We start from the raw sequence: 22,500 nt of genomic DNA, 5'->3' as shown, positions 1-22,500 counted from the left end.
ACTTCTAATGAAAAGTACAAGGTGAATAACAAACACGTAGAACTTGACTGTAAGGGTTGATCCTCCTGCTAGCCAGACGTCCTTGCATGAAGGGAACGCTTGTGTGATAGGCATGGCAACTTTTTTAGTCGATGAAAAGAAATATAGGAAATTATGTTAAATTCTTACAACAAGAAAATATCAACACTCATACAACAGGTACGGCATTTCTGTTTCTAGTCAGGAACGAGAGGGTATAGTAGAAAACAATGTTCTTCCTTACCACATGAAAAAAAAAAAATAAAATAAATAAATAAATAACAGTCATGTAACAGTTAAGATATTTCTATAGTCGAGAACGAGAGAGGTTAATACTGAAAAAAAAAATGCGATTCTTCCTTAGCAAATAAAAAAAAAAAAAATCAATTAAATCCCCTACTATAAATTTCTTAGTGCTTACAAACTTACTTCTGCATAATGAAATCCTACAAGGTCACTCAAATCAAATAACAAGAGTCATTTTACCACAAGTCACAAACGTTAGAAAGAATAAGAGGAATATAAATGAAAAACATCATTCTTTCCTTAAAAGTGGGAACTCCAGGAGGGGCATAACAGTAGGGTAAGTCAAGACCTGGGGGATTCCGTGATTGGTTGACTGACTATTTGGATGACTAAAGTGCTAGATGACTTACTGCCTGGATGACTAAAATGCTGGATGAATCACTGCCTGGATGGACTGCCTGGAAATCAATGTGTTTCTATAACTTCATCCCCTTCGGCTATGTGCTCGTATATATTCTTTTCACTTAACACAACGAACACAAAATGCGCTACATCCTGATTACTCACATCCTCGTAATTAAATAAAAGTTGCCCTTGAAAGTAATTGGCCGGGGTTTTACGGGACAAGCATAAATCAGTTAAAAGATCACAAGGCTGACAGAAGACCGAGCTGTGGAGGTATGATAAAAATGATAATTGTGTTAAAAAGTGCATGGAGGCGGAAAGAGACTGGAAAGAAAGGAGCCGCGAGGCAGGGAGGAACTTCATTAGGAACAATGCACAAAAAAAAAAAAAAAAAACTAAGTGAGAGAAATAGTTTGCTCACCGTTATGATGAGAAATTGTTGAAATTCGAAGCGATCCTCTGTAAATGTAAACTTGAAAAATCGTTTGTGTGTGTGTGTGAGCTATATTGCAACTGTAACACTTAACAAACGGCCCACAAAAGAGGTCAGGTTGGCCGGCGGTTGAAAAATAAAGAAAACTGAATAAATATTTACTAAAGCAATGTGAATGGTATCATAATAACAATAAGTAACATCACACTTAATATTATGAGCGTTTAAATTTCATGTCGCGTTCTGTACTACACTATTATTGTTTACCACGTTAGAGTATTTCCTGGAACGCTACTTAATATTGCACCATGATTATACTATTTTCAATCTCGTGACGACTTCCAGGTAAACACTATCATATCCATTTAGTCCCTTGTCATAATCTTGACGGCAGCAACATTACACTCGTGCACCCAAAAACACACATTTTCATGCTGGAGTCAGGCAAGAAATATTCCGGTCAGTCTTGGGAACAGTTGCCGTTTCTGCCCATCACATTGCTATACAGATACTTCCAATGGCCGTGACTCTTGCAGGCGGACTGTAGAAAAGAAATGAGGGTCGTCCATCTCAAGTTTCCTTTTGTTCTCCCTCGCATTGTAATCTGGTGACGTGCCACTTCTTTACGACGACACAGATAAATCCTCACAGGAGATTAGGAGGGAAATATCGTATGGAAAATATCTGGCGACTCATCAGGGGTACAAAGTTAAAACGAATGATAATATACAAGTATAATCAGAAATCGAGGGGTGTTTTGTTTTCTATTTTAATGTTTTGTATTTTCTCATCAATCTTTAGTTCTTCGATTTTGTGACCTCCTTAAAAACCTGGTAATTAGTAGATTCTTCGCAGACCAGAGGACTTAATACTGAAGGAAAACCGAACACGATGAAAGTGAGCGCCATAGGTAACACAAATTCTGACCATGTTTGTACCTGTGCATAACATGGGAAGTAAAAGCCCATTACCAAAATGTGTCAGTGTCGAGTTGTGAAAAGTGAGGCCCCCAAGTGACCGGGTGGTCTGGGTGTGCACAATTTCGAACAATACATACTTAAGTACATATATTACAGCTTCCCCTCATTTTGCTGCAGGTTAACACGACAACGCACTTTCGCCTTACTAACGCAGCTTTGCGAGACCAACTATCATAACAATTTAAACAGTGATACCTATTGAAACACCGAGGAAGTAACGATACATTTCTACAGCCCCATATCTCCCTTGCATTATTAACTGTTCATTAGACTTCCCCCTTGTTATGCTACCAGAAGTTCAAGACAATGTCACAGTGTCACCAGTGTCACAGCGACATGGTGTCATAAACATCAAGCAGGAGACTAAGTTTGAATAACTCTGTCTTGTGCTGCAGGCCTGAATGGCTACAGTTCTTGTGATGGACAATGGTTGGAACTCGAGCAATGTAGAATGTTGTGTGGTGCTTGGAAACGACACACACACACACACACACACACACACACACACACACACACACACGAGATAAAGGTCACATCAGGGAGCACCACGGGGATTCTGTCTGTACCCATTTTCAGCAGTCTCCAGCACACCTTTGTGTTCCCCATTAACTGTGTCGTCCCTCATGACTATCATAACATTATTTGAGAAGCACGGCGCCCCACACGTACCTCCTGCAGCTGTCTCAAACAAAATTACTGCACGTTAGGGTGTCCCAGCGCGGTCTGCAGCATAACCTAATGACGTAAGCAGCATTCGACAATCACTTCGAGCACAAAGGGCAAGAAGTTTAACAAAGGGAGAGGGATAAGTTACTGAAAGTATAAAAAATGACGGCTATAAAGTAACCTGACACGTAAATAACTCTTGCAAAGGGTTTTTTCTTCCTTCACTACAAAGAAATCCGTTTGTGATTTACTTACAATGAGAGAGAGAGAGAGAGAGAGAGAGAGAGAGAGAGAGAGAGAGAGAGAGAGAGAGAGAGAGAGAGAGAGAGAGAGAGAGAGAGAGAGAGAGAGAGAGAGAGAGAGAGAGAGAGAGGGGAAATAGTGGCAGACACAACAAAGAAACACGCATACAAACACATAACAAAACAGACACACAAACAAAACAGAAGACCGGCCAGTCAACCAGTCACACACACACACACACACACACACACACACACACACACACACACACACACAGGTAGAAACACGTAAACAGAAAGCCAAACATATACAGGAGACACCCAGACAGACAGACCGAGAGACAGAGAGAGAAAGAAAGAAAATAATCCAGAAGAGACAGAGGAGCAAAGAGGCAGCAGAGAATAATCCCCTGTCAGCAACAAACACCTAAATCACAGGGGACTTACGAGGCTTTCGTGTAACTCTCCCGGGAAGAGAAAGAAAAAAGAAAAAGAGAAAAAACTCGGTTAAAAAAGAATGTATACAAGGGACACTCCAGAGACCCTGCGGCCGCCTCAAGGATCCTTTGCAGCAAATATTCCACATTAGAATCATGAGGCAAGTCGTGTCTCGCTGAGGGATGAAGGAGGAGGAGGAGGAGGAGGAGGAGGAGGAGGAGGAGGAGGAGGAGGAGGAGGGGAGGAGGAGGAGGAGCAGGAGGAGGAGGGAAAAGCAGTAGTAGTAGGAATAGAAGGACCCACAAACGAGTGCGTATATATTTTTTCTCTAAGGTTTCTCTGTGAACTGCCTCAGCTTATACCCGGCAGCTCATATACATAATCTGGCTCATTTAGGAGCCCCCAAGTCTATTAAAACACCGACGCGCATATCACCCGCGGCAAGAAACTGCACTAAAATATATGCTTTCCACACCCACCACCCATTCTGCTTTCCACGTCCCGCGCTGTCAACAGGGAGCGCCCCAAACTTGGCTCGCCTGTGGGTAATATTCTCCTGAAGGAAAGGCGGCCTTCATGAGGTGTTTACCGCAGGACATAACGCTTTTCCTCATGTTTGTCTCTCATGAAGGCAACTGGATACCCAAGACATGTTTAACCACGCCGGGTCGCTGCACGCTAAGCCCCTCGCTAAGCCATCAGCTGTCACGCCACTCCACACCCACACACAGCACATGGGAGACATAAGCGAGGTAATGAAGTGACATGCTAACATCACTCCCCACTTTGTAACGTACCAGGCCACGTGTGAGAACTCTACAACACTCGCTATGCACGTTAGACAGACTTTTTTTCCCTTTTCTGTCCTTTGAATAATTTGATGATGCCTTTTTCCATTAATAACTATAGGATTTATTTACCAGGATAGATTAATTAACTAATATGACCAAAATGAGTGAAACAGGAGGAATAAATCAATAAGTACACACACCCCACACACAGTATCAGTGTTCCTTCTAGATATGTATACAAGTACAGGAGACAACCACAGCCAAGAACGTGATATCCTCCGTATTAGTCACTGTTTGCCATACAAAACAAGGCAGAGTGGCAAACTTTATTTCACTAAGACTACCTTCGCCACTTCGCTTCATGTTCAACTCCTCTTTCAGACACCACACCGACATAGTTTCAGGAAAAGAGTCACCGTCATTTCTAAGGACACATATTCTGAATAACTTCCGACCGCACCTCGATTATTTTCAAAAGCCTGCAGTTGAAGTTACAAGGGTTTTAGTTGGGTTTTGTGATTCTAGTGACAGATTAACAAGATATCTACATTACTGACAAGAGAAACACCCTTGAGAACCCAGCTAATTATCCATGTGGCCTTTGAATATAGTCGTGATGAGAGAGGCAACCGTTTCTGGATACAAGCCCTAAAGCTATTTTCTATACTCTCATCACAAACACTTGATACGCTTCCCTGCTTCACCTCTACACCAGCACACGTCTCCATCTGGTAGGCAGGTGCGGGATGGTAGCATCTCAAATAGGCTTATGCAGGAGGGCTGATGACCGTCTGCAGGGATTACATGACTCTGCTCTGATCCCTATAGTGTACGAGTATGTACCCCCTCCACCTCCCGCTCTCCTCCGCGTCACCTGCTCAGTATATCCATTGAGAGTAACGTGTCTTTTACTACCTGAGCCTTAAATAGTTTTCTCCGTGCTTCGTCCATCACTCTCTCCCTTGGTTACATTCAGTGCCCTGCCTCATTCCCTTTTTTTCCGTGTCGTCACCTCAGTACGGCCCTTGAGATTAAGGCGCCTTTACAATCTGGATCGTATTTAAAACTCATATAAACCCGTCTCTAGCTTCTCTTCCCTTTCATTACATACATACGCGCCCTCTTTCACCCCCATCCCTCCACGTCCCTTGTTTAATATACCTCAAGAGACAAAGATATTTTTTACCACCTGAACCTTAAAAAAAATACAGTCCCTCGCTTCTCGCCATCTCTCTCTTCCCTCCTCACTTCATCCTTTGCCCCAAATCCGCGTCTCAATTTGTCCCTCCCGGCGCCTTGCAGTCCACACAAGAGACTAAGATAACTTTTACCATCAAAACCTCAAGCAACTTTCGATCCCCTGCCAGTCGTCATAACTCCTTCCCTTTACCCCCCCTCCATCCACATCCACTCCTTTCCCTCCTTCCTTCCTACACATCACATCTTTGGTAAATAACCCACCCACTCATCCAGCAAAAGGAAATTTTATTACATGAACCGTAACTTGCAGCCCCTTACTCCTCTCAAATCTTCCTCGGCTACACCCATCGGCCAGTCTCAATCTGTTCCTCTCGCCCTAAGTACTGGTCAAGCTGTACCGCGGGGTGAGTCTTTGTGCGTCCTAATACAGCGGCGAAGTGAGCACCGCGTCAATAAAATACGGATTCCGATTTTCAAGTGAACTCAGACACAATACACAAGCTTCTCCCAGACCATGAGAAAGAGGACGCTTCCAAGGACGAAGAGAAGGAAACCAGGACAGGGACAGGAACGAGAACCAGGACAAATTGGACATGAAAAAGCAACTCAACTGCTGCTACAAGAAACAAAACACGCACACTCAAATGTCCAAATGAAAAGGAAGGAAAATAAAATGTACCCAACACAACGACAGTAAACAATAACGCACCAAATGATGATGATGATGATGATGATGATGATGATGATAATAAGAAGAAGAGGAAGAAGAAAACAACAAAAACAGCAACAACAACAACAACAACAAAGAAGCAAACAAAAACAAATAAAAAACACAAAATAAATAATTATACAAAACAGTAGGAACAAAAGCTACAAAAGTTAGTAAAACCTTCCACGTTCGTCATCAAATCAGCATCATCATCATCATCATCATCATCATCATCATCATCATTACTACTATCCTCTTTCTTCTCCAACAAAGGAAGAATTACGCAAAACTATCCGTGCTTCTTTTTGCAGTATATTGGGTCATCCTGAGAAGACAACCTTTGAAGACGAGCACAGTGTGTGTGTGTGTGTGTGTGTGTGTGTGTGTGTGTGTGTGTGTGTGTGTGTGTGTGTGTGTGTGTGTGTGTGTGTGTGTGTGTGTGTGTGGGCGCGTTCAGGTGTGGTAGGAGCAGGTCATGAGGATACGGAAGAAAAACCCAATTCTGGAGGAGAGGCGAAGTGCTTGTAAAGGGAGGAGTGTATTGCCGCTCGGCCAATATCAGTATCGCTATCGGGCCGTTAATCGGTATCGGTAGGTAGGAAGTATCGGTAAAGAGAGAGAGAAAAAAAAAAGTCCAAGAAAAAAAATGTAAAGAAAGCTGAGTATCGATGTCTTGTGGTGGTGGATGTGGTGGTGGTGGTGGTGGAAGTAGTGGTGGTGGTGGAAGTGGTGGTGGTCGTCTCCGTGTTTTGTCCTTTCTTTCACTCTACTTTATTAACACAGAAAGAGAGGAAGGAAAGAGAGAGAGGAGAAGTAAGAAGACACAAGCAAGGAAATCCGTGCCTGGAAAGAGACACAAGGTAAATGAATGAAGAAAGTGGAAAAAGGGGGAAAAAATATATAAGAATATAAAATAACTACCAGAATTAGCTGGCGTTCCATCACCCTAAGGTCAGTCGTTTGTTCGCCAAAGCTATTAGCCAAACAAAGTTTACATTATAATGAACCTAAAATATGCGTCCGTTTCCTGTTGTACATGTCCTCTGTAGGTAGCCATTAACTGGCGCCATCATCAAGAACTGGGTTACGGTAACATATTTGCCCAAATAATCCTAACGGTTTCGGGTCGGAAGAAGTTAAGACACAGCCTATGTCACTCCCCGCATCAAGGGGGACACCACTACCAAATTTCATCACAATCAGTTCCGTGGCTTTTCCGTGAAAAGCGGACACACCCACATATACACAGACAGACAGACAGACAGACAGACAGTGTGTTTTATTATATACCAAACAAAGTTTACTTTAAAATGAACCTAAAATATATGTCGGTTTACTGTTGTACATGTCCTCTGTCGGTAGCCAATGTTTCCCTTGAATACGGTGACAGATTTGGCTGAATAATCTAACAGTTTTGGGTTGGAAAAAGTTAAGACAGGGTGGTCCAAACTACGGGCCCGTGGGTTAATTGTCTGTGGCCCACGACCGCTTACATTATAAATTTATTTTGTACACGAAAAAACACAGACGAAGTTTCTTTGTCTGTATGAGAAATAGTTATATATATATATATATATATATATATATATATATATATATATATATATATATATATATATATATATATATATATATATATATATATATATATATATATATATTACATGTTAATGGCCCTCCATGTAACCATTTAGTGCTGAAGTGGCCTAAGATGTCAAAGAAGTTGGACTACCCTTAGTTAAGACATAGCTTATGTCACTCTCCGGATCAAGGAGGATCCCCCTACCAAATTTAATCATAATCAGTTCAATATATTGAACCTAAAATATACGTCCGTTTACTGTGGTGCATGTAAACATATAATGGCTACATATCGGTAGCCATTATGGGCGCCACCACCAAGAATATGGTTAAGGTGACAGATTTGCCTGAATAATCTAACGGTTTTGGGTTGGAAGTAATTAAGACAAAGCCTCTGTCACTCCCCGTACAAGAGGGACCCCCCTACCAAATTTCATTACAATCAGATGAGTGTATTTTTCCGTGAATGGCGGACACACCCACAGACAGACTGTGTTTTATTATATAAGATAATGAAAAGTATTATACCTCACAGACCATTGGAACAGAGAGAGAGAGAGAGAGAGAGAGAGAGAGAGAGAGAGAGAGAGAGAGAGAGAGAGAGAGAGAGAGAGAGAGATGAGGATGGTAACGATGGTGATGGTGATGATGATGACAGAAAACGACAGATTTCAAACAATTCACACAATCTAAATGTGTGACGCGAGAGAGAGAGAGAGAGAGAGAGAGACTAAGACTACCATTCTTATTAATCCTGATGTGTCCAACAATCTCCTTGCAGCAACCACACGTCCTTGGGCAGAAGGGATCACTCAGCACCAACCACTTGCACCAGTAATTCCTCTCGACTTGAACACCCGACACCTCCTAGAACGTGGCACGAAGGAGGGCGTCCAGGAAGTGAGAGCGACGCCATCGAGACGCCCCAGTGTACCGTGACGCTCCGGGAAGGCAGAAGTGCACATTGAATAACATTAAGGAACCCATCTCGTCACAGTTACTCGGTGATTCTAGCCATCTAGTACTCTCTTTTTCGCCCCCTTTCCATTTTCGCTGTCAAGGGAGAGAAGGCTTCCCATGTATGCTCTGCCGTAGACTTAATCTGTCACTGTAGAAATCAGAGCACATATTCGAAAACACTTCTCCCTCACCGCGACTATTTTTAAAGGCCATATAGATGATTACCAGGGTTCTTAAGAGTGTCTCTCCTGACAGTTACGTAGAAATCTTGTTAACCTGTCACTAGAACAGTAAAAAAACCGCCTTAAAAAATCCGTGTGACTTCAAGTAAAGCCTTTTGAACGTAATGGAGGTTCGGCGCAGAAGTGTTTCAGAATATGACGCCAGGTGCTTGTTTATTTACTTCTGATCTGCTTGTAATGATATGACATTTGTTTCTTTGAATTACCTTGCATTTCACAGAAGAAAATATGATTAGACGCACTAAAATGTTTCAACTTCTCAACCACTCCATTTCTACTAGTGAGTTTTCGGAATTAAATTATAAACTTGGACACTATCATTTTATTAAGTTTGCGAAGGAGCCATAGCAGTCAGAGGGCTAAAATAAGTTAGTAAACGAAAACTATAGGTATTAACTAAATTACACGCATATTAACTGATTATTGGGTTATTGAATTATTGCATACATATTTTTTTTTTCTGTTCGATGTGACTCTAAAATAGAACAAAAGTTCAATATTATGTATGGATACGTGTCTGTGATGTAAGTTATGATATACGTTGCCATTGCACTGCAAAGCTCCGCCGCGCTGGAATATCACGAGCAGTCACAACAATTTTGGCCCACAAATTTATGTTCTCATGAAAGCAGTAACATTTTTCAAGTCACGATAACGGACCGTCGCCGCGTTAAATGTAGTAAGAGGAGTTATTCACCAAATGTTTACTCTCCAGAACATCCGCAATCCTGCCAAGACACGTTCAACGCAATGAAAATGTCGTTCAAGTAATATATTTTAGAGTTTATATTTTAGAGTTCTGAATCTTAACCTTGATAGATAAAGAGGTGTAAGGCAGTATTCTAGTGCCGCAAGGAACTCAGATCACTTACAGTAAAAGAATACTCTTGGATGTCACTATGAAATGCAAAGTGTGAAAAATAATACTCATATTGTAATACTGTTTTCAGGGCGAGATTGTGCCACGCCAGGCGCTGCTCGGGGACACAGCACTCCGAGGGATGCCCACACACACACACACACACATGATCTCTACAAAATCTACTTTATTTCAGTACTCGACACCAGTTGCATTATGCCTGATAAATTAATAATACTAATACACACAAAACAACAGGTGCAGGTTTTGCTACACGAGATGACAATTGTTAATAAGTGAGAAGTGCAATTATTTTCCTTTCTCCTTTTGAGCCACTCGCCACTCGCCGCTCCTCACTCCTGTGATGCTCTCCGCTATTACGTTTATACAAGAGCCTCGTTTAGCTTTGCAAGCTGTGCGGGGCAGGAGCCTCGTATCTGACGCGGGTTTATTCACGCATTGTAACAGCAAGGTCAAAGGCCATTAGTTTCAATCCATGTACTTTCGTTATTCTCAAAATTTTGCGTTTCTACTAAGGCCATGTCGCAACGCTTACCACTCGTACATCATCCACTGTATTAATGATTTCCCTTCTTTATTGTTCAGTGAACTACGCTGCCTGATGCCTCATTACCCCAGCATTGTTACATATTCTAATGTTCGTCCCGCCCAACGCCAGGCAAGCTCTCACCCAGCAGGCGCTAAACGTACGTCCTTCCCTGTGAAACTGTCACCCATCGTAACGGTTCCTTCCTTCCACGGCATGAACATTTAAAAAAATAAGAATATGAAGTCAACAACAGAATTTAGACAACGCAGACTTATTTTCTTTTATGTAACAGAAAATGCAAGCATATGTATTTTTTTCTTTTTTATTATTACGGCCTTGCTCTGCTTCCATTAAAAAGAGTATTAATAAATATTATTCTTGTCGCAGCTTACACTTGACGTTTTGGAATACCTGACGCTTTTTCCGCGAAAATGGATAAAAGTTTTATGATGTTTTGAGGGAAAAAAATAATAATAAAAATAATAGCAATAATAATAATAATAGCCCCATTTATCTGTTACTCAACGAGTGGAAAATTGTAACCAACCACAACAAAAACAAAACACAGTACGATGATTTCGCGCAGTGGTAAGGTCGTGATTCTTCCAAAACGAGTCAAGAGTCACTAAGCACGGCACGGAGTATAAAGCATTCTGATGTATATTCAGGGACAGGAGAACAAAAACGGATTCAAGAGAAAATATACTGAACCACCAACATAAGAAATATCGCAACACACACACCCACCCACCCATTCACACACACACACACACACACACACACACACACACACATTATGCTTCCCGCCGGCTGTGGAAAACCAGTGCATTGTGGCATTGTGGCAGGAAAATAGCGCAAATCAACATTAAAAATACTAAACAAGAGAACCCCTCGGAGCAATACACACAGAGGACCCACAGGGGCTGCAGCTCTTGCCTCCACGACCTGCTGGGGAAAAGCGTCATTGGCCACAAGGATAACGCTTATACACACACACTCACACACACACACACACACACACACACACACACACACACACACACACACACACACACACATATCTTATCGGTTGCAGCACACTAGCTTTTCATCAGCTTTGCAAAATAATCCTTTCAGTTATCAAGATTTCCAACGAGAGAGAGAGAGAGAGAGAGAGAGAGAGAGGAGAGAGAGAGAGAGAGAGAGAGAGAGAGAGAGAGAGAGAGAGAGAGAGAGAGAGAGAGAGAGAGAGAGAGAGAGAGAGAGGAGAGAGAGAGAGAGGAGAGAGAGAGAGAGAGAGAGAGAGAGAGAATCCACTTAAAATTTTAATGTTATTGAAAAAAAATGCTTGAAAGAGGTCGCCTTCATTGCAATACAGTCTTGTTCTCCAGTACGCCCATGCCATTCAGCACCGCACGGCACCGCTAACAGCTTTCTTTGTCCTCATCACTCGCCTCGGCCCTCCACTGTTTTGTTATGTAGAATTCACGTTCTGTGGTGTGTGTGTGTGTGTGTGTGTGTGTGTGTGTGTGTGTGTGTGTGTGTGTGTGTGTGTGTGTGTGTGTGTGTGTGTGTGTGTGTGTGTGTGTGTGTGTGTGTGTGTGTGTGTGTTCGCGCGCCCTTTTAACTTCACACGTCCACATTAACAACGTAACATTAAGTACAGCCTCCGCAAAGCCGTTTTATCCACTAAAGCGAGTTCTGCCCCCCTTTGTGGAGAAAATAAGTGGATAAGAGCTTGCCATTTATTTCACTGAAGAGGCAATTCCACCCAGTCCATACTCAGTTCACATTAACTATGACAACTTTCTTCCATAACCCATTAGGTCCATTAAAAATTTCGGCAAAAGTCTTGATTAATATGCGTTAGATTAAACTGACGTTTATAGATTCAACCTCTCGCTCTCTATCTCTTACTCTCTGTTATCGCGTGTGTGTGTGTGTGTGTGTGTGTGTGTGTGTGGTGTGTGTGTGTGTGTGTGTGTGTGTGTGTGTGTGTGGTGTGTGTGTGTGTGTGTGTGTGTGTGTGTGGTATGTGTGTTTGTAAGGCCCGTATTCGAAACGCTTTGCCACGACTACTTTCAAAGATCACAGAGATGATTAGCCAGATTCTCAAAACAGTTTCTCCTCTCAATAATGTAGAAATCTTATGAATCTGTTACTGAAACTCCAAAAACATCATTGAGAAACCGTGTAACTTCAAATAGAGCCTTTTAAGATTAGTGGAGATGCGGCGAGAAGTGTTTGAAAGTAAGGGTCAAAGTCTGCAACTGCCCCCGAACGCCACCCACCCTCCGTCTACGCGTCTCCGCCGGGTCACGCCACGCAAATATTCTCCTTAGACCTTAATGGCACGGAGAAGGAGGGAACAAACTTAATTCTCAGCACGGGGACTATTTCATCTCCTGCTAATTACTATGAGAAGGGAGACACGGTTTCTTCATTTAAATTATAAGGGAGGATTCTCTCTCTCTCTCTCTCTCTCTCTCTCTCTCTCTCTCTCTCTCTCTCTCTCTCTCTCTCTCTCTCTCTCTCTCTCCTCTCTCTCTCTCTCTCTAAAGTTTGCTCTTAGATAAATTAACTTTTCATGTTTTCAGTACTCGCAACAGTGTGAGTGTGTGCGTGTGTGTGTGTGTGCATGTAAAGATAATAAGGAAGGGGAACGAGTTTAATGGTGATATCATTGTCATGTTTAGAATTTCCTTCTCGAAACAACACTAACTAGTACTATTAGGATTATGGGGGGGAACTTTTAAAAGATTTATCTCGAGTTGATACTTAAGACTGAAGGAGTGACTCACGGTGACCAGAAGAGGAGGTAAAGAAGGAAGGGAACACCTATAGAAATACTAGGTAGCAGAGCCATAAATTCATTGGTATAAAAAAAAAATGGTTGTTTTAAGAAACTAATAAGATTAAATAAGTGTTTTGAGATTAATTACTTTACATAGTATGTTAACCACCAGAGAGAGAGAGAGAGAGAGAGAGAGAGAGAGAGAGAGAGGAGAGAGAGAGAGAGAGAGAGAGAGAGAGAGAGAAAGAGAGAGAGAATGAGGATGGTAACGATGGTGATGGTGATGATGATGACAGAAAACGACAGATTTCAAACAATTCACACAATCTAAATGTGTGACGCGAAGAAGAGTTACTATAATCACAAACACAAAAGTCCCTGTCATTGAAAACCAAGACAAAGAAAACACACGCACTTCGTAAAATCCGGAAGCAATACAACCAGCGGGCAATTAAGAAACACACGCAAAACACGAAAAAAAAGGTCTTATTTAAACCAAACAATAAAAACCAACGTTTTAATGCAATTAGGGGCAAAGAATGGAGCTGACGTTATGATTAAACTCTACCACAAGAAACGACAGAAAAAAGAAAAAAAAAGAAAAGTAATAAGGCTGACTTTGTTCACAGAGAAACATCAATTACAGGGAACAATGCATAAATTAAAAAATGCACTGACCAACAATCGGTGAGAACAAAAGGAGACCGAGAGAAAGAGAAACGCCAGCGACCAGGGAAAGAATATTTAAAGCGGAAACGCATACTGTTCAGAAATAATGGACCAAGGAGAGGAAAAAGCACAGCGACAGAAATAAAAGCGTCACAGAAAGAGATAAAAACAACCTGAAAAAGGTGACAGACAAGCTGCAGTTTTAAGGAAGGGATTACTGTGCATTCAGGATCTCATCTCGCCTAGTGAACAGATAAATAAATGCATGAATGAATAAAACAACAACAACAACAACAACAACAACAACAACAACAACAACAACAGCAACAACAACAACAACAACAACAACAACAACAGCAACAGCAACAACAAGCAACAGCAACAGCAACAGCAACAACAACAACAACAACAACAACAATAATAATAATAATAATAATAATAATAATAATAATAATAATAACCAAATAAACAATTGTCCAAAAGTATTGAAACAGAGATAAAAGCAAAGATTTCTTTCTGAAAAAAATAAAATAAAAATATGCGAGTAGCTTCAATTTCGAAAAAAAAAAATTGAGTGAAAAAATGAAAAGGCATGAACGTTAATAAAAAGTGAGCATCAATTAGTTGAAATGAACTAGTGTTTTTATTTACGTAAAATCATGAAAGTCGCGATTTTATAAACAATGATACCTGATAAAAAAAATATAGAAAGAAAATGTACAGGAAATTAAACTGTAGGATTAAGGATTGTTTTTTTTTTAATTGCTGACAAAGAAAAGTAATGAGAGAGAGAGAGAGAGAGAGAGAGAGAGAGAGAGAGGAGAGAGAGAGAGAGAGAGAGAGAGAGAGAGAGAGAGAGAGAGAGAGAGAGAGAGAGAGATGGGGAGAAGACTGCATGTATACAGCAATGAATGTTTTGATAGGAGTCAGGCAACAGGCGAGGACGGAATCACAAACCACTTACTGCCACAAACCAAAAGTCCTACGCTGGACGCATGTAAAATAACTGGATCATATAAATGTAAGCGTATATTCGTACTACTGCAGTGATGTTCTAGTATCAACCATTCACACAAAACAAAAACAAATCCCTAAAAAAAACTGCTTTCTGTAGTTCGTATCTCATTAGAAAAAGTGATGCATTTAACGAGTGAATTACTTAAAAAAGAAAAAAGTTCATGCACTGTATTTTGTTTGGATAAAAGATAAAATACAAATACAATTACTGCGTATCTTCTGTATCATTAAACACAAGATGAAGTGATATATCTTAACGAAACATACGAAATACTTAATAACTGAAGACTAAGGAAGACACACCGTGTCTAATGTCATCAACTATCCCATTAAAAAGAAATTAAGAAACAACATTAGAGGAAACTGTCACTCACGAAGACTACATGTATTACAAAAGTGTTCGTTTGAGTCGAACAGCCCAGAGCTCAAGTCTTGCTGTGAGGTGAGGATTTGCAAGAGCTGCTGTCGTGGCGCTAAGGTGGAAGAGGAAAACCTGAAGCAATATTACAAAACAAGGAAAGTGTTAACTAAAACTGTTCTTCATTTATGTATTGGGCACCTTCTTCTTCTTCTTCTTCTTCTTCTTCTTCTTCTTCTTCTTTTTCTTCTTCTTACTACTACTACTACTACTACTACTACTACTACTGCTGCTGCTGCTGCTGCTGCTGCTAATACTACTGCTGCTGCTACTACTACTACTACTACTACTACTGCTGCTGCTACTCGCTATGTGCGAATCCAAAGTTCAGCGTTAACATAAAACGTAAGAAAAAAAAAATCACAAAAAAAGGAACAGTTGGGATATCGTACATGACTCCAATAACGTGAAGTTCTGAATGAAACAATGAAAAGTGTTGAATGCTTCCCAAGAGTTTGTGCAGAATCAGTTCAAGTCTCAGAATATAGAAAACCGACACACACACACACCACACACACACACACACACACACACACACACACACACACACACACACACACACACACACACACACACACACAGCGGGGTGCAGGTTACCGAAAGTCCCAGATATCTTTACTAAGGTCCGGATCTGTATTAAAAAAAAAAAAAAAAAAAAAGTGATTAAGAATTTTTCATTAAGGTTATAGATAATTAATTCAAGAAGACGAATATTGATGTAAAAGGTGAAAGTGTGTTTTTTTTTGTGTCAATCTTTTTGTTAAAGTGAAATACGTTATTATCCACGCCGCAGTCCTAAGAACTCTAAAGAATACTTTACATATGCACAATGGTTCTTCTTCAAGTAAAGAATATATCCAATTATCAGATCTCTTTTTTAATTGAAACATTCATTTTTTACTGAGGTCCGGACCTTTAACAAAAAAAAGAAAAATGAAAAGAAAGAAAAAGAAAAGAATTGGATACTAAAAATTTTCTTATAAGGTTCCAGATAATTAATCATGAATAGCAGCAGAATATTGATATGAAAAGTATATATTAATAAAAAAAAAGTGTCGCAATTTTTCAAGTGAAATATTATTATCTATGCCCCACTCCTAAGAACTCAAAATAATATTTTATATATGTACATTGGTTCTTTAAGTAAATATCATATACCAATTATCAGAAAAATTTTGAATTGAATTTTTTTCCCTTTTTTTTACAAAGGTCCGAACCTGTACAAAACAAATGATTAAGGCCAAGTATTAAATCAAATCAATTAACCTTCCACAGAAAACTCTACAAAGAGTTCTATGTGGAACTTACAAACCGTTGAGCGGAATCATGAATGCTTATGTCTCTCCAGGACCCACATCTGCCAACACAAAGCCTTTCAATTAATTAAGATTTATTCCTATCGCTGTTTTACCTAGTCTAATATACGGTTCCTCTCTCTCTCTCTCTCTCTCTCTCTCTCTCTCTCTCTCTCTCTCTCTCTCTCTCTCTCTCTCTCTCTCTCTCTCTCTCTCTCTCTCTCTCTCTCTCTCTCTCCTCTCTCTCTCATACACATATAACACTCGTGAAATACTCATTTGAGAAGCATGTACTTTACAGTAAAATTCATCATGTTCTCGATAAGACTGATAATTATTTTTCCCTGTCCTGTGTCAGTGTCACTGAACATAAAATTTACGGTAGACAAAAAAAGTCACGTCCTCTCCCTCACAAACTCACTGACTTGACGCTCAGTCCACATGCTGTCTCTTTCCAGCGTCGTGCACAATGGCGAGAAAAAAAATTACAGAGTATTCCGAAGCATAATATTTTTTTAATTAAATTCATATCAATATTATTTGGGAGGGATGAATAATGTGTTCCCTGGTTACCTGATATTACTATACATCAGATGAGACTTCTGAGATTTTGAGTAAGAGTTACAGTAAATTAGCACATTCATGACAGTGTTTAGAAAATACATTATTTGCTTAATGTTGATACATGGCTTATTATGAAATCTGCAGCTTATAAATGGTTTAGACAATCTGATATACGTATATGATTTTAAGAATGGTAACTTCACAACTTGACATCCTTGGTTCGTAGAAGGTGGCGCCTCAGAGTAGCGAGGAGGCACTGAGGAGGGAGAGGATGTTTTCAGTAAAAGGTATATTAGTTGTTCCATGTCCCGCTGCTACTTTTGGTAAGCTCTATTGAAAATGGTTGTGGCTTTCAAAAGTTTTCATGACTAGCGATAATTTGACAATGATTCTCCACCATCAATTAAAAAAAAAGAATTATACATATATATATATATATATATATATATATATATATATATATATATATATATATATATATATATATATATATATATATATATATATATATATATATATATATACAAGACTGATTAATCATCTCTGTGGCCTTTAAAGAAGGCATGAAAAAAAAAAAAAAAACAGCGCTTTAGAACACAACACTAGAGTTCAGATCCTGAGACATTTATAACAGAAATGTGCCATCAGACTTTAGACCAGGTAATGAAGCAGAACGTCAAACACAGCAGATTGTTACAGCCAAAATTACTTATTGTTTACCTAGGATCACGAAACAGCCAATTACATTCCAAGGTCCGCGCCGCTGTACCCACACAAACAAATAAACGAATCCCTTCTGACAAGGGGGATCCCCACCAGGTCACTTCGTTCCCAAGCTTGATAAAACCAATATCGATATACCTGTGTTGACCCCACCCCCCTCGCCCACGCAAAAACCACTAAACCCCAATAAAGATTATTTATCACTGGAGCCACTCCTCAGCCCCTTCCCTCCCTTCCCCTTCACTCTCTGCGGACCAATTCACTCTAACCGTCCGTTCTCTATTTGTTGCTGAGGCTAAATCCAGTTGGTTTGGTATCGATAACAACTTCCACTGTTCGTTCCATCTCGCGCCTACACCTCTTAGTCTTCTTCTTATTAAGCTATACTTCACATAAAAAATCTGTTACCTCTGCGTTTATAATGCCACCCTCAGAATTCGATGCGGTGAGACTTTCAATACTCGATCCTGGCTCCCGGATATTCTTTTAGTACCATTATAAGTTCTCCTTTCTTTTAATATGATTGAACAATGTAAAGTACGTGGCAAAAATTGAAGCAAAGTACGAACATACATATTGGAAATGTAAAAATTAATGAGTATATATTTTTTCTCACCCCACAAACCTGCGAGAGAGAGAGAGAGAGAGAGAGAGAGAGAGAGAGAGAGAGAGAGAGAGAGAGAGAGAGAGAGAGAGAGAGAGAGAGAGAGAGAGAGAGAGAGAGAGAGAGAGAGAGAGAACCTCACTCAAGACTCGCTAAAAGGGCGGCTCGGGGCGGAATCAATCTGAAGAATAATCAAGATCTGAATCAATGCAAATTCCATATGCTAATTTGAAAGAGAAATCGAGATGCATCCGTGAGCCGCCTTCCTTCCCTGCCTGGCATCAAAAGGAAGACGGAAGAGGAAATCTGGGTCCACCTGAGGGTCGACCTGAGTTTGCAGAGTTTGTTACGCCTGGTGGTGGCTCGACTTCCTTCTGGCCAGGGAGGGGAAATTGAACGATAGAGGTATGGGAGGGGGAGGCTAAGAGAGGAGCGAAAAGCGAGTGTGAGGCGAGTGAGAAATGGAGAGTGATGGAGAGATAGAGAGGGAGGACAAGTGATAAAACACGGACAGAAGAGGTGGTGTTGATAATTGTAGAAGTGGGAGAGGAGGACTAAGAGAAATATTTTGAGTGTTAATTAAAAAAAAAAAAAAAAAACGAGAGGAAAAAGATGACTAAGAAGAGTAGATGCAATAAACGGGACACTGGAATGGATGTAGAATGGAATGAGGGGAAATGTGGTAATTAAGTACTAATGTGAAAAGTAAATTAAGTGTGTGGAAAAAAGCAGGTAGAGAGACAGTGAGGAATATAATAAGGAATGAGGTGAACTGCTGCAGACGGGGTAAAAATGAAGGGGAACACTGGAATGAACGTGGAAAGAAAGAAAGAAAGAAAAAAAATAATCAAGTAGTATTAGGAAAAAAATAAACTTATCAAGCAACAACATTCTTATTCTGATTCACAAAACGGGTATAAATATGAAGAAAAAAGTGTATTTGTTACAAAATGATGATGGAATGGGGACAGAAAAAAAGTGAGCAATTAGAGGACAGCAATGAGAGAAGGGGTTGTACTCTGAGGATAAACAACCACTTCTTTTGACATATATGAAAAGATGATAAGCCGCAATTTACAGCTTCCCGGATCCTTATGTCTCATCCACTGCGAACGTTGTCATAGTCGCCTCTAAGAATTTGGTCTCTCAAGAGTGATAAAATACATATTGTAGTGATTACTGGGATGTACATTTAGAAGTTGTATATGTATGACGAATATCTTTTTTACAATATTCAATAGCATTGCAATTTTCAATGCCTGAGTTTGCATTCGTGTGGGATGAATGTGTCTATAAAGATATTTGAATATATATATATATATATATATATATATATATATATATATATATATATATATATATATATATATATATATATATATATATATATATATATATATATATATATATATATATATATATATACAGTAAAATCCCTCTCATCCGGCATTCGAGTATCCGGCAGCTTCAAGTATCCGGCACATTTTTCCCCGAGCCTTAAAATCAATAAAAAATCAATGTGTACTCATAAAATCGATTAAAATTCCCGCGCGAGGCATACTTTGTCCCTTCGCCACCAGAGCGCACTGCTTCGCGCCACCCGCGGCCCACTGCACTGTGTTTACTCAGTGACTCAGTCCCGCGTGTGCACTGTTTATCGCCTGATGCCTTCATCGTGCCTAAAGTTGTAGAAAAGGGGAAGCGTGTTGTGCTTACACTTAAGCAGCTGATCAGATCAGCTGCTGATTAAGATCAGCTGATCTTTGTTATGGTAAGATGCGTGAGTGTAGGGTGGTGATTGTGGACATAATTTCACTTCTATTCAAGTATCCGGCAATATTCAAGTATCCGGCATGTCGGCGGTCCCGTTGATGCCGGATAAGAGGGATTTTACAGTATATATATATATATATATATATATATATATATATATATATATATATATATATATATATATATATATATATATATATATATTATATATATATATATATATATATATATATATATATTTATTTATTTATTAGATGTAGTAATGTGTGAATGTATATATGTACTGTACGTACTAGTTATGTATGTAAATATTTTATCTACAGAGATAATTAAATGTATCAAATCCTATCTTACCATTTCTGTTTCCACATGAGAGAGAGAGAGAGAGAGAGAGAGAGAGAGAGAGAGAGAGAGAGAGAGAGAGAGAGAGAGAGAGAGAGGAGAGAGAGAGAGAGAGAGAGAGAGAGACGGACACAGACAGACAGACAAACAAAGAAAAGAGACAGAGAAAACCTTCAAAAGTCACAATGCCTGCAATACCAACACACTGAACTCAACACTGTCTCTCCCTATACGCGAATGATCAAGTACAGGCACAATTCTCCCGCCAAAGAAAAAATATACTCTGCTGGACACTGCCATTATAGCGGTGGGAATGGAAGGCACAGTAACCACGTATATAGAGTGGCTTTCAAAAGAGATTTGCAGTGATAGAGTTGACAGCACCAGTTTTCCTGACAATAACACTCTAAACCTACAACAGAATCCATTTCTTTGATGAGAACTTACTACTACTACTACTACTACTACTACTGGTGACTGGTTGGGTGGGTGTCTGGTTGTAGTAACAGTTGTAGTAGTAGCAGTAGTAGTAGTGATTGTTGTTACATTAGCAACAGCAGTAGTAGTAGTAGTAGTAGTAGTAGTAGTAGTAGTAGTAGTAGTAGTAGTAGTAGTAGTAGTAGTAGTAGTAGCAGCAGCAGCAGCATCCTAAATCCAATCCTTATGGGTATATTTAAGAAATTCTTGGTTTATAATCCTTCATCCTTTTCCAAAAATAAAATCTTTTCTGAATAAGACAGCGAGAGTGTTTGTGGAGGCGCCTCAGGTGGGTCCCGGGGCGCGGTCCACACACACAGGGATGGAAAGAATATTGAGAAAGAACCGAGTGAGAAAACGTAACAAAAATGGTGTGAATATTCATCTATTTTTGCACCAACCCATTTTTTTACCTACCTACCTATTTATCTATCTATTTCTATGTATATCTATTTATCTATTTATCACCCTACTATTCACTTTGTTGCAACACCACTTCGACAACATCCCACAACACACCGAAGCCTCCCTCACGTCTAAGCGCCTTCCACCGCTCTTCCATCCCCTTGACACTCCCAACACTGTCATTTCTTCCACGTTTCCCCACCTCGCTCGCTTCCTTCCTACCTGCCGCTTACCGCCCATCACCTGCCTTTGGGAGGAAACAACGCCGAACACCAATAATTAATACTGCACTGAAATTTGTTGTCGGCAAATCGCGCACACCCTTTACCAGGATGACGCGAGGCTTAGATTAGGGGAGACTATGAGCACGGCGCTTGTGTTCCGGAACTCCAATTCATTCTCGATGTAGAAGCCCGAGAAACGCTGCGGCTCCCTCTCCCTTCTCTCTCACTTCAGTGGCGAGGGAAATACGGGGGCGTAGAGGACGGTGGCTTCGTTAATTAGTTCAAGGGGGGGGACGTGGTGATTGTTTACGAGGGGGTTGTTGGTGTCTTGAAAGGCCTCTGATGGGGCGTGGTGGTGCGGTGGGTAGCGGCCCAGCGAGGGTCATTGTTGTGTGTGTGGAGGGGAGACGAGGTTATGACAGCGATTAAAGAGATGAGGAAAATTAGAAAAGGTACTGTTAAAAGGTGGCTGAAAATAAAAATAGAGAGAGAGAGAGAGAGAGGAGAGAGAGAGAGAGAGAGAGAGAGAGAGAGAGAGAGAGAGAGAGAGAGAGAGAGAGAGAGAGAGAGAGAGAGAGAGAGAGAGAGAGAGGAAAGGTTAGATGAAAAGACACGTTAAGGAAGGCTTGTTTTATGGCGAAAGGTTGTTAAATGACTGAAGGGGGAAATGATCTAAGGGGGATATTAAACCCATAACTTAACGCGTAACTGGTGAACAAAATGAGTACACGAGAGGCTTGAAGGAGGTGGAGGGGGGAGGGGGAGATACAGGTGACAGTACTACAAGGGACGGAGACGGGCGAGGAGGAGCAAGCACTGGGAAAAAAAAAAAAAAAAAAAAGATATGCTAAAAATAGAAAAGAAATATTATAGAAAACATGGAAAGATGGAAAGAA

The 22,500-nt window shown here is 40.3% G+C and overlaps 1 long non-coding RNA gene across 1 annotated transcript in view; it reads right to left on the bottom strand.

Annotated features, from left to right (window-relative positions):
• LOC135111045 (uncharacterized) overlaps positions 1-22,500 on the bottom strand; it is a 148,060-nt gene that overhangs the window by 108,214 nt on the left and 17,346 nt on the right. The window lies entirely within an intron of this gene.

This window comes from Scylla paramamosain, chromosome 21 (assembly GCF_035594125.1).
Source record: "Scylla paramamosain isolate STU-SP2022 chromosome 21, ASM3559412v1, whole genome shotgun sequence".
Taxonomy (NCBI): Eukaryota; Metazoa; Arthropoda; class Malacostraca; order Decapoda; family Portunidae; genus Scylla; species Scylla paramamosain.
Note: the sequence above shows the minus strand (reverse complement) of the source record. Positions and strands in the feature narration are given on the sequence as shown.